At 36.2% G+C, this 8,908-nt stretch overlaps 1 pseudogene; it reads right to left on the reverse strand.

The window, feature by feature from the left end:
• Positions 1–296: 296 nt before the first annotated feature.
• Positions 297–687, reverse strand: LOC144236744 (large ribosomal subunit protein eL28 pseudogene; annotated as a pseudogene).
• Between the last annotated feature and the right edge of the window lie 8,221 nt (positions 688–8,908).

Raw genomic sequence — 8,908 nt, forward strand, 5'->3', positions numbered from 1 at the left:
TCATTCCAGATTTTATCTCTATCTCTCTCTCTATCTCTCTATCTCTGTCTCTATCTATCATCTATCTATCTATCTATCTATCTATCATCTATCTATATTTTTTTGTGAGGTGGTTGACATCTTTATTGCTCTGGAGGTGGGGCAGGTGTTCAGGAGCTCTTGGTGGAGTGGGCATGCCTCCTNATCTCTGTCTCTATCTATCTATCATCTATCTATCTATCTATCTATCTATCATCTATCTATATTTTTTTGTGAGGTGGTTGACATCTTTATTGCTCTGGAGGTGGGGCAGGTGTTCAGGAGCTCTTGGTGGAGTGGGCATGCCTCCTTTTCACCATTACGGGCTTCTGGCTGTGTAGGATGCTGCTGGCTCTGTGAATGGCAGCCATGTTCTTGTTCTTCTTGTGATGGATGCTGCTGAGAGTGGCCTGGGCATTCTTGCTGATGGTGGTCCACATGTAGGAAGTGGTGGGTTTTCATTGGCTAGATCTCCGCCTCATGACAACCACCCTTTTGCAGTTGGCTGGCTGCGGGCTCCACGCCCACAGTCTTGCAGTGTATCAGTCCATCATAGTAGGAGTTGCATGCGTTCAGGGTATTGGGCAAAGTGCTGTGCATCTGCTTGTTCCTTTTAATCAGGAAGCTGGAGCAGTTCTGCACAACCGGCCATTGCAGGTGTGCAGACATGGCGGCAACCCTTCTCCCTACAGCAGCAGGAGTCAGAAGGAGCTGTGTAATATATTTTTAATAGAACCCATTCAAAGCATTAGGAAATTATAATGGAATTGAGTAATTTTTTTTTGTTGTTAATGAATATATTGTCCAAGATTGTATCTAATTGATAATTTGCCTAAATTGGAATATGTGTCTAGAAATCACCTGCTACATAAATGTGCTAAATCTGTCACCAAATAAGACATACATGATTTATGCTTAGTGAACTCATGTTAATTCCTACTGATCATTTGTTTCCAACTGTTAATAAACCATATGTGAAAGGGGTGCCTGGGTGGCTCAGTCAGTTAAGCAACCAACTTTGGCCCAGGTCATGATCTCACGGTTCGTGGGTTAGAGCCCCGCGTTGGGCTCTGTGCTGACAGCCAGCTCAGAGCCTGGAGACTGTTTCAGATTCTGTGTCTCCCTCTCTCTCTGACCCTCCCCTGTTCATGCTGTCTTTCTCTCAGAAATAAATAAAACATTAAAAAAAATAAGAAAAAATATGTGAATAATAATTTTTAAGATTTTCTATGGAATTAGCTTTACTCTCTAGTATAGTATAGAATTCTTGGATTTTTTTTTTCCAATTGTTATTTATTTTTTTAACTTCTTTATATTTTTACTTAAGTATAATTAACATACAGGGTTATATTAGTTTCAGGTGTACAATATAATGATTTAATGATTCTATACATTACTCAGTGTTTACCATGAAAACTGTACCTTTTTAAAAATGTTTAAAAAGTGTTTATTTATTCTTAGCTAAAGAGAAAGGGAGGGGAGAGCAGAAAGAGAGAGCGAGAGAGAGAGAATCCCAAGCAGGCTCAGCACTGTCAGCACAGAGCCTGATGCATGGCTTAATCTCACAAACCCTGAGATCATGACCTGAGCAGAAATCAAGAGTCCAATGCTTAACTGACTGAGCCACTCAGGTGCCCCTGATAAGAGTTCTCATAATCCATTTCACTATTGCACCAATCCTACCACCCACTTCCTCCAGGCAACCACCAGTTCACTATTTTAAGTGTTTTTATTTTGTTTTGTCTTTTAGATTCCACACATGAGTGAAATAATATTTTTCTTTCTCTGATTTTATTTAGCATTATATCCTCTAGATACATCCATGTTGTATATGGCAAGATTTTATTCCTTTTTATGGCTCAGTCCTTGATTTTTAATTTAAAAAGAAATTATAACATTTTCCCCCTGCTCTAGTATTTTGGTTATCTCTGATTATTCACAATACCTCAAGAAATAGTTGAATGGTACAGACATTTTATTTGAAAGTTCCTTTTTTAACCTGGGTTATAATTCGTCTGGGACAAAAGATATAAAGTCATTTAGAGAAAGAATTGCTTTCTTACAATCTTACATTTCTTGGGTTTCAATTTCCTCTCACCAACATTATTTTTGTTATCCTTGACAGAGGAGTGGAAATAAAATAAAAGTTGAGTGGTATAGCCTTTTCTTTGTCATGTGTTATAAAAATGTTACTCTGAAGCAACATGCTCATTTTTTCTGAACATAACTTCAAAACCCTATTTTACATGTCCTTAGAATTTTTGGCAAGTCTCACTGCATTCTGATTATTGGCCTTTTAAAAATCATTCTTATAGTTTTTAGCCACTCTTACATATTTATCTTTGGTCACACCCCTTTCTTCTCTCCTTTGTACATGCTCTCTCTTATAAATGAATTTAACTACCCTTTGTCCTTTTCACAGTCCATTGATTAGTGTGGCCATGAGCTGTGAATTATCATAAATTCTGTGCTCCTGGGTTCTTATGGAAAATGAGGTGAGAAAGAAAGAGAGAGAGAGAGATCTTTGTCATCAAAATCTGTAGTGTTCATCTATTTCTATATATGTCTCTTCATCCTAATTTTTCTTCATTAAAAAAATCATATTCTTTATAAAAATAACCTCAGTTTTCTTTTGGCATCTTAAAAACAAACACAGAGCTTTTGTGTGGTTTTTTTTTCATATTTTATGTAATTTCTTCAATGATTCAGGTTTTGATTATAGTTCTAAAATTGAATTGGATTTTGTTCATTATCCAATGAAATAGAATTATGATACCAAATGGCATAAAGACAATATTTTATGCTGGTAATTAAATGGAAAACTATATAGAATTTCATGTTGCTCAGGAAGATCTGGATTTAATAAGATGGAGGCCCACTGAAGAAGATTTAGATATATCAGTTATTAATTCCCTTATATAGGTAAGAAGTCAAGGCTCTGAAAATGTAGAGACTAAGTGTGCACGAGTGTAGGGTAACCTTTAGACTCTTCAGGTATTTGTTTGCTGGAAGTCAGCAGCAACCTTGGGAACATTTCTTAATTCTAAGCTATATGTACATTTGTGTCTTTTTGTCTTTCTATAGTTTAGAAGGTTTTAGTTTACTTATATGTTTTTCTCTAGCTATTACTACATGTGATGCTACTTGGGTTCTTCTCAGTGGAAGGTACAGAGCTCTAGTCAGGACTGTGGGTAAGTGGATGGCACTTATGTAAGTCGTATAAACTTTCCAAATATGTTTCTGGACTTGGAGGATCAAATGTATTGGTAAGAATATTAATATGTATAAAGCACTTTAAACACACATAAGCTATTTTTATTGGATTATGCCAGGAATATAAGCTCTATCTGAACCAAGTTGCTAGCATACAAAAATACTGAAGAGGATTTTTCAACTAAAAATAAGTGGAATTCACATGTGTATTCATAAGGCCTGAAGCTTCTATTTTTGCAGGTAGTCAAGAATTGGGTATGAGAATGAAAAGAATAACAAGGTGGGGATAATTAAATAATCTATCTGCTAATTAGAATAATTTATAGGTATGGAAAATTATTAACCTATATTAAAAAAAACCTTTAAAAGGTAGTTTTCTTTTTCCTTTTTCTTTCTTTATCCTACCTTGATCTTTACAAACAATAGTAGGTTGCTTAATGTAGAGAAAATGCCAACAAATGCCCACTGGGGATCATAGAGAAAGGACAAAAGGTATTTTATTTACATTATGAACCAAATCACATAAGAATCTAAAGCACCAGAGATGAATACACTGGACATGAAATGGCTGTACTTGTCATTAATTTCATTTTTAACAAAATAGTAGTCATTCAGTTATTTCCCATTGTCAAATAGCTCTTTTAGTATACCATTCTTTTGGTCCAGAAGTTAAAGTAATGTATTCCATGTAAATTGTGGAACTAAGTCAAAATTATTATTTAATACCTACTGAACACACTTAATATAATATGTAGTGCTCTTTACAGGATTATAAAAATGACTTATCTACAGTTCAACAAAATTTCATATGAGACAACACACCCTTCTGCATTATGGATAGACAAAAAGTAAAACCCCAAACACATTAAATCTACTTAGATTTTTTTAAAGCTCATTAATGTACTCTTAAACTAGTGTTGTATAAGAGTTAAAATTCAGCATTAAAGAAAGTGCTCTGTTGTAAGTTTTATCCTTCTGAAGTTCATTAAATCTCCTTAATGCATCTGTTATAAGTCCTCTACATCAGGCAGAAATTAGTATAAGGAGTTTTAAATCATGTTCATCCTCTTAAAATGGTTTAAAATATGCTTATGTACAGTTACTAAGTACAATCAAGTATTTTTATTGTAATAAGTAATTTGAAAAATTTCCATTATAAATCATCTAAAAACATTCTTGCTGAAAACAGAACTTAACGTGAGCTTGAAAATGTACTTTTGCTTTTCAAATTCTAAATCCTATATTTTGATCTAGGTTTGTAATCAGATCTTTTTCAATACATCAAAACTACCCTAGCCCTGTCCAAGGTTATGCAGTTTAACAGAGGACAGCATTTTTTACTCAGCAAATTTTACAGGGTGGAATGAAAACATGTTGGTAGATTAATGATGTAGCATTCTTTATGATTAAATTTTCAAATGAAGAGTTGCAGCATCAAGTAGTGGAAATAACACTGGGGCTGGAGTTAGGAGAACTGAATCAGAGTTCATTTAATGGGCTGAATAACCTTGGGAAGTCACTTGTTCTCTGTGAGGCTGTTTTTGTCTTCAGTCTGAAGGGATGATAAAATCCAACTCATAGCATCACTGAGAAGCCACTGTGTGAAAGCCTGCAGTTCAGTGTCGCTTTTCTACTAGTCAATAAATATTTATTTTTTAATTTTTATAAGAAACAGGGAAAGTTTCATGCTCTAGTAATATATATATTTTCAAAGACTTAATTATTTCATGACTTTAATGTTTAGCTAGACATATTAAAAGGTCTAATTTACTCATTGAATGACCATCTGAATTTAGTTTTGGAAGGACTACTGCATTTATTTGACAGAATGATCCTGACTTTATTGTTTGACTTGGTGAGAAAAAAGGTGCATGACCACTCTCTATATACACAGCCAGGTTTAGTACATAAAAATATACAGGTTTATAGAACCTCTAAAATTTAGATGTTGATCGTTTCAGCTAAGAAAAAAAAGATGTTAACCTGGACTTTTTTTTTTTCCTTTTCAGAAAATCTAAGGCAGGTCAGTAACTCTATAACTGTAAATATCTGCCTTTGGTGTCACTTGGGGAATTGGTAGGAATCACGGGAAAAAAATCACTTCTAGCTTGGAAGTGACCTCTAGTTTTCATTTTCCTAGCTTCTGGAGGAGGGATGTATTTGAGAAGCAGTGAATTTAAGCTCTAGGAGATTAGGGTGTGGGTATGAGCCAGGACATTGTTGATTGCTGCTCGATGAGGTGACTTATTTGTGTAGTGGGACCAACAACTGTGTTGGAAGCAAGGTAATCTCAGCCTGAGGCACTGTGCTGTAATGGTAGACACACACACGTATGGCAAGATTAATGGGAAACCAGGTTTAACAGAGTGTTGAAGTGTTAAAGAGGGAACTCAAAGACCTTGTCCATCTGGATTGACCTTCAGGTTGAAACTAGGTAGAGCCAAATGCCTATATGCTGTTTGCCTTGGAGTGCTCCTCTGTCACACGGAAATAGGATTTTTTTTGGTGTGTGTTTGTTTCTGATGTGAATCAACTTTTCAACATGAAATGTTAACAAAAAACATCTAGCCTAGGGTTTAAAAATGTATTCAACACAGAAAGTCTTGAAAATATTTAACACTTCAAATAATTTTCCCTAGCCTCTGAGGTATCTTGTACTAAAAGTGTCTTTCTGTTGAAATATTTTCAGAAATACTAGTTTCCACTTTTACTTTTTTGCTCCCAGGACAACTTCTTCTGAACCACAACTCCTCCTCTATTTTATTTTTTTCTAATTTTGAAAATCCTGCATCCATAAACAACTTGTCTTGACGGCTAGCCAAGACTCCGTCCTGCCACAGATGTCCTCTTACTTTTTCATTTCTTACCCCAAGGAGCAGTAAACATGAATCCTGACCCACTAATGGAGCCCCAGAACTGAGAAGAGATACATTGAAGCTAAACAGGTAGAAATAAAAACAATGCCTCACTTTGATAATATTAAATGTGCTGGGAAGACAGTCTCCAAGAGAAAGGATAAATAATCTACATAATGAAGAATTAGTTAGCAGTGTTATGTAAATATTGTAGCAGCATCAATGAGGAGGTAAGCAGAAGTATTTTAAGACACTATATTATACAATGCACTGTGCACTGTTTCCTGGTGATAAGGTTTTTAAAGCATCTTTATAAGCTCTTCTTCTCTGTTGTGACAGGATTATTTTTGCACCTTTGGAAAGCAACTGAAAAAGGAAGCTTGGAAAAAATCCTGCCTAACAAAGCAGCCGTACTCAAATAGCTTAAACTATAAGAAAGAACTGACTTAAGATATAAGAATAGATTTAAGATATAAGATTTTACATGATAAAAAAAAGATATCCTCATTTTTTTCAATTCTGTGTATTCTTGTCAGTGCAGCAAAATGCTAAAGTGGCAAAGGATTAAATTGTTTTTATTATGTCCCTGAATTTTAAGTAGTCACTGAAACAGGTATTTTATATAATAACATCCAGACAAAATAACATATGTAAGGATAAAGTTGGGTGAGTGGAAAGTGTAAATGTACAAATTATCCAAAAGGAAATCTTAATAGTTTAAAGAAATGTTTAGCTACGGGCATCAATAAGTTGACTCCCTGCTACTTTTCAGAAAATGTTGGCATATGTTTTCTCCTTGCTACCTCCCTGAAAACCTCAGTTTTAGAATGATGAAATATTTCAATCTTTTGGAATTATCTAGATTTTAGATATTTCTTCAGAAAGTGTGACTCTTTGACTTGACAATGGTGCACAAATCACTGAAATTCACAAACTCTAAATCTCATTTTAGATATTGGTTTAAGAAATGTTAATGTATCAACTTAGTGAAATGTTACCTTTTGGTGAAAAGGTAGGTGGTAGAAAAAAAGAAATGGAAATGTTTCAGATAAATCAGCCTTCAATACAACCAGCTTTTGACTGTCTAGCAATGTTGTATCATTTGTAGACTCTCCACAGAGAATGTTTAACTGAAGGATGCCTCTCTCTATTTTTCCTATTGCCACTGGTTGTTGTATTCTCAGGAAAGGCAAATACCTTTTGATATTAATTATATTTCAGTCAAGAGGCCACCAGAGCAGGGATATGTCTGGGAATAGAAGCCAGAAGCCCAAATATACTGAATGAAAGTAGATAAACATAGATACAAGGAAAATCATTAGGTTGAAATCAGGTTAAAAGGGAGAGTAAGTATAGAAATGCAGGCACAGACTAGAATCTAGGAGTTGCATCCAGGTAACCAAAGAAGTTGAACAGGGAATAGTTGAGAACAGAATGCATTTAGCAGTGGCAATCAGGTGTCCAGAAATGAATAAAATCTCTGGGGGCCTAGGATAGCAAGGTCAAGGTCAAAAATATTCTTCTATATTGGAAAAATCTTACTTCAGATGTTATTTATAATGCCAGCCCCAAGATATGTTGACTTTAATTCAGTTTATGAATAACTAGGATGTGTAAAGGCACTCTCTCTCTCTGTGTACTCCTAGTTGATTGCAGTTGGTATTCTTTCTGATTCCATTGTGACTAAAAGCACTGTGAAAGACTGTATACCAAGGCCAAGGAATGCAGAGGCCGCTTTCATTCAAACAGGTTTGAACAATGTAATGTAGAAAGGGCCCACAGCCAACACCTGGTTGAATTTAAACAGGCCTGTCAGGTGACCCATCTGGAAATATCCATAGGCCTAACTAACCAATGGGCTACTTAGAATTAGGCACTGTTATTGAAAAAGGTAAGATTCCATACATTACCGTGCTTCCTTATCTTCCCCCTTTAAAGCAGCCTTCACCCATTGCCTCGTGGCAGACAGCTTCTCCTCTGCTGTCCTGTGGTATATTCAATAAATTTCTGTCTGCTTTATTCTGCTCAGGCCAATTCTTTCACCTTCTGTGCCACCAGCTTCCACCCAATCTTTGCCCCACATTTGAAGGCCCCCATCTGATCCAGAGACACCCCATTTAGGCACCACATTTGGTGTCCTGTATGGGGAGACTTTGTGGCCCACCCCACATTTGGGGGAACCCTGCGCAAGGAGACTTATCTGGTCTGGGACTTTCCCCAGAGTCTCCAGGAATCTCTTGAGACTTCCCTTGGTGGACCTACTCTAGTACTCTTTGGGAAACTGATGACATCCATCGGCACAGATGACTCCTCCATGGGGATCCGAAGCCCCAAGGGGGAACCAGCCAGACCACCCTTGCCCTAAACTGTGCAGGATTTCACCTTTTGCCCTCTGGAGAGACCCTTCACCCCCTCTCTTTTCTCTTTTCTGCTCTTTAGTAGTCTAACCCTAGTACTGTTGCAGGATTTGTTGTTGTTGTTTGTTGTTGTTGTCACTGTATTTATTTATTTTTAAATTTACATCCAAGTTAGTAACTCATCTGAGTTAGCATATGGTGCAATAATGATTTCAGGAGTAGAATCCAGTGATTCATCCTCTACATATAACACCTACTGCTCATCCCAACAAGCATCCTTCTTAATGCCATTTGCCCATTTAGCCCATTCCCCCACCCACAACACCTCTAGACACTTTCAGTTTGTTTTCTGTATTTAAGAGTTTATGTTTTGTCCCCATCCCTGTTTTTATATTATTTTTGCTTCCCTTCCCTTATGTTCATCTGTTTTGTATCGTAAATTCCACATATGAGTGAAGCCATATG

This window comes from Crocuta crocuta, unplaced genomic scaffold (assembly GCF_008692635.1).
Source record: "Crocuta crocuta isolate KB4526 unplaced genomic scaffold, BGI_CrCroc_1.0 scaffold175, whole genome shotgun sequence".
NCBI classification, from domain to species: domain Eukaryota; kingdom Metazoa; phylum Chordata; class Mammalia; order Carnivora; family Hyaenidae; genus Crocuta; species Crocuta crocuta.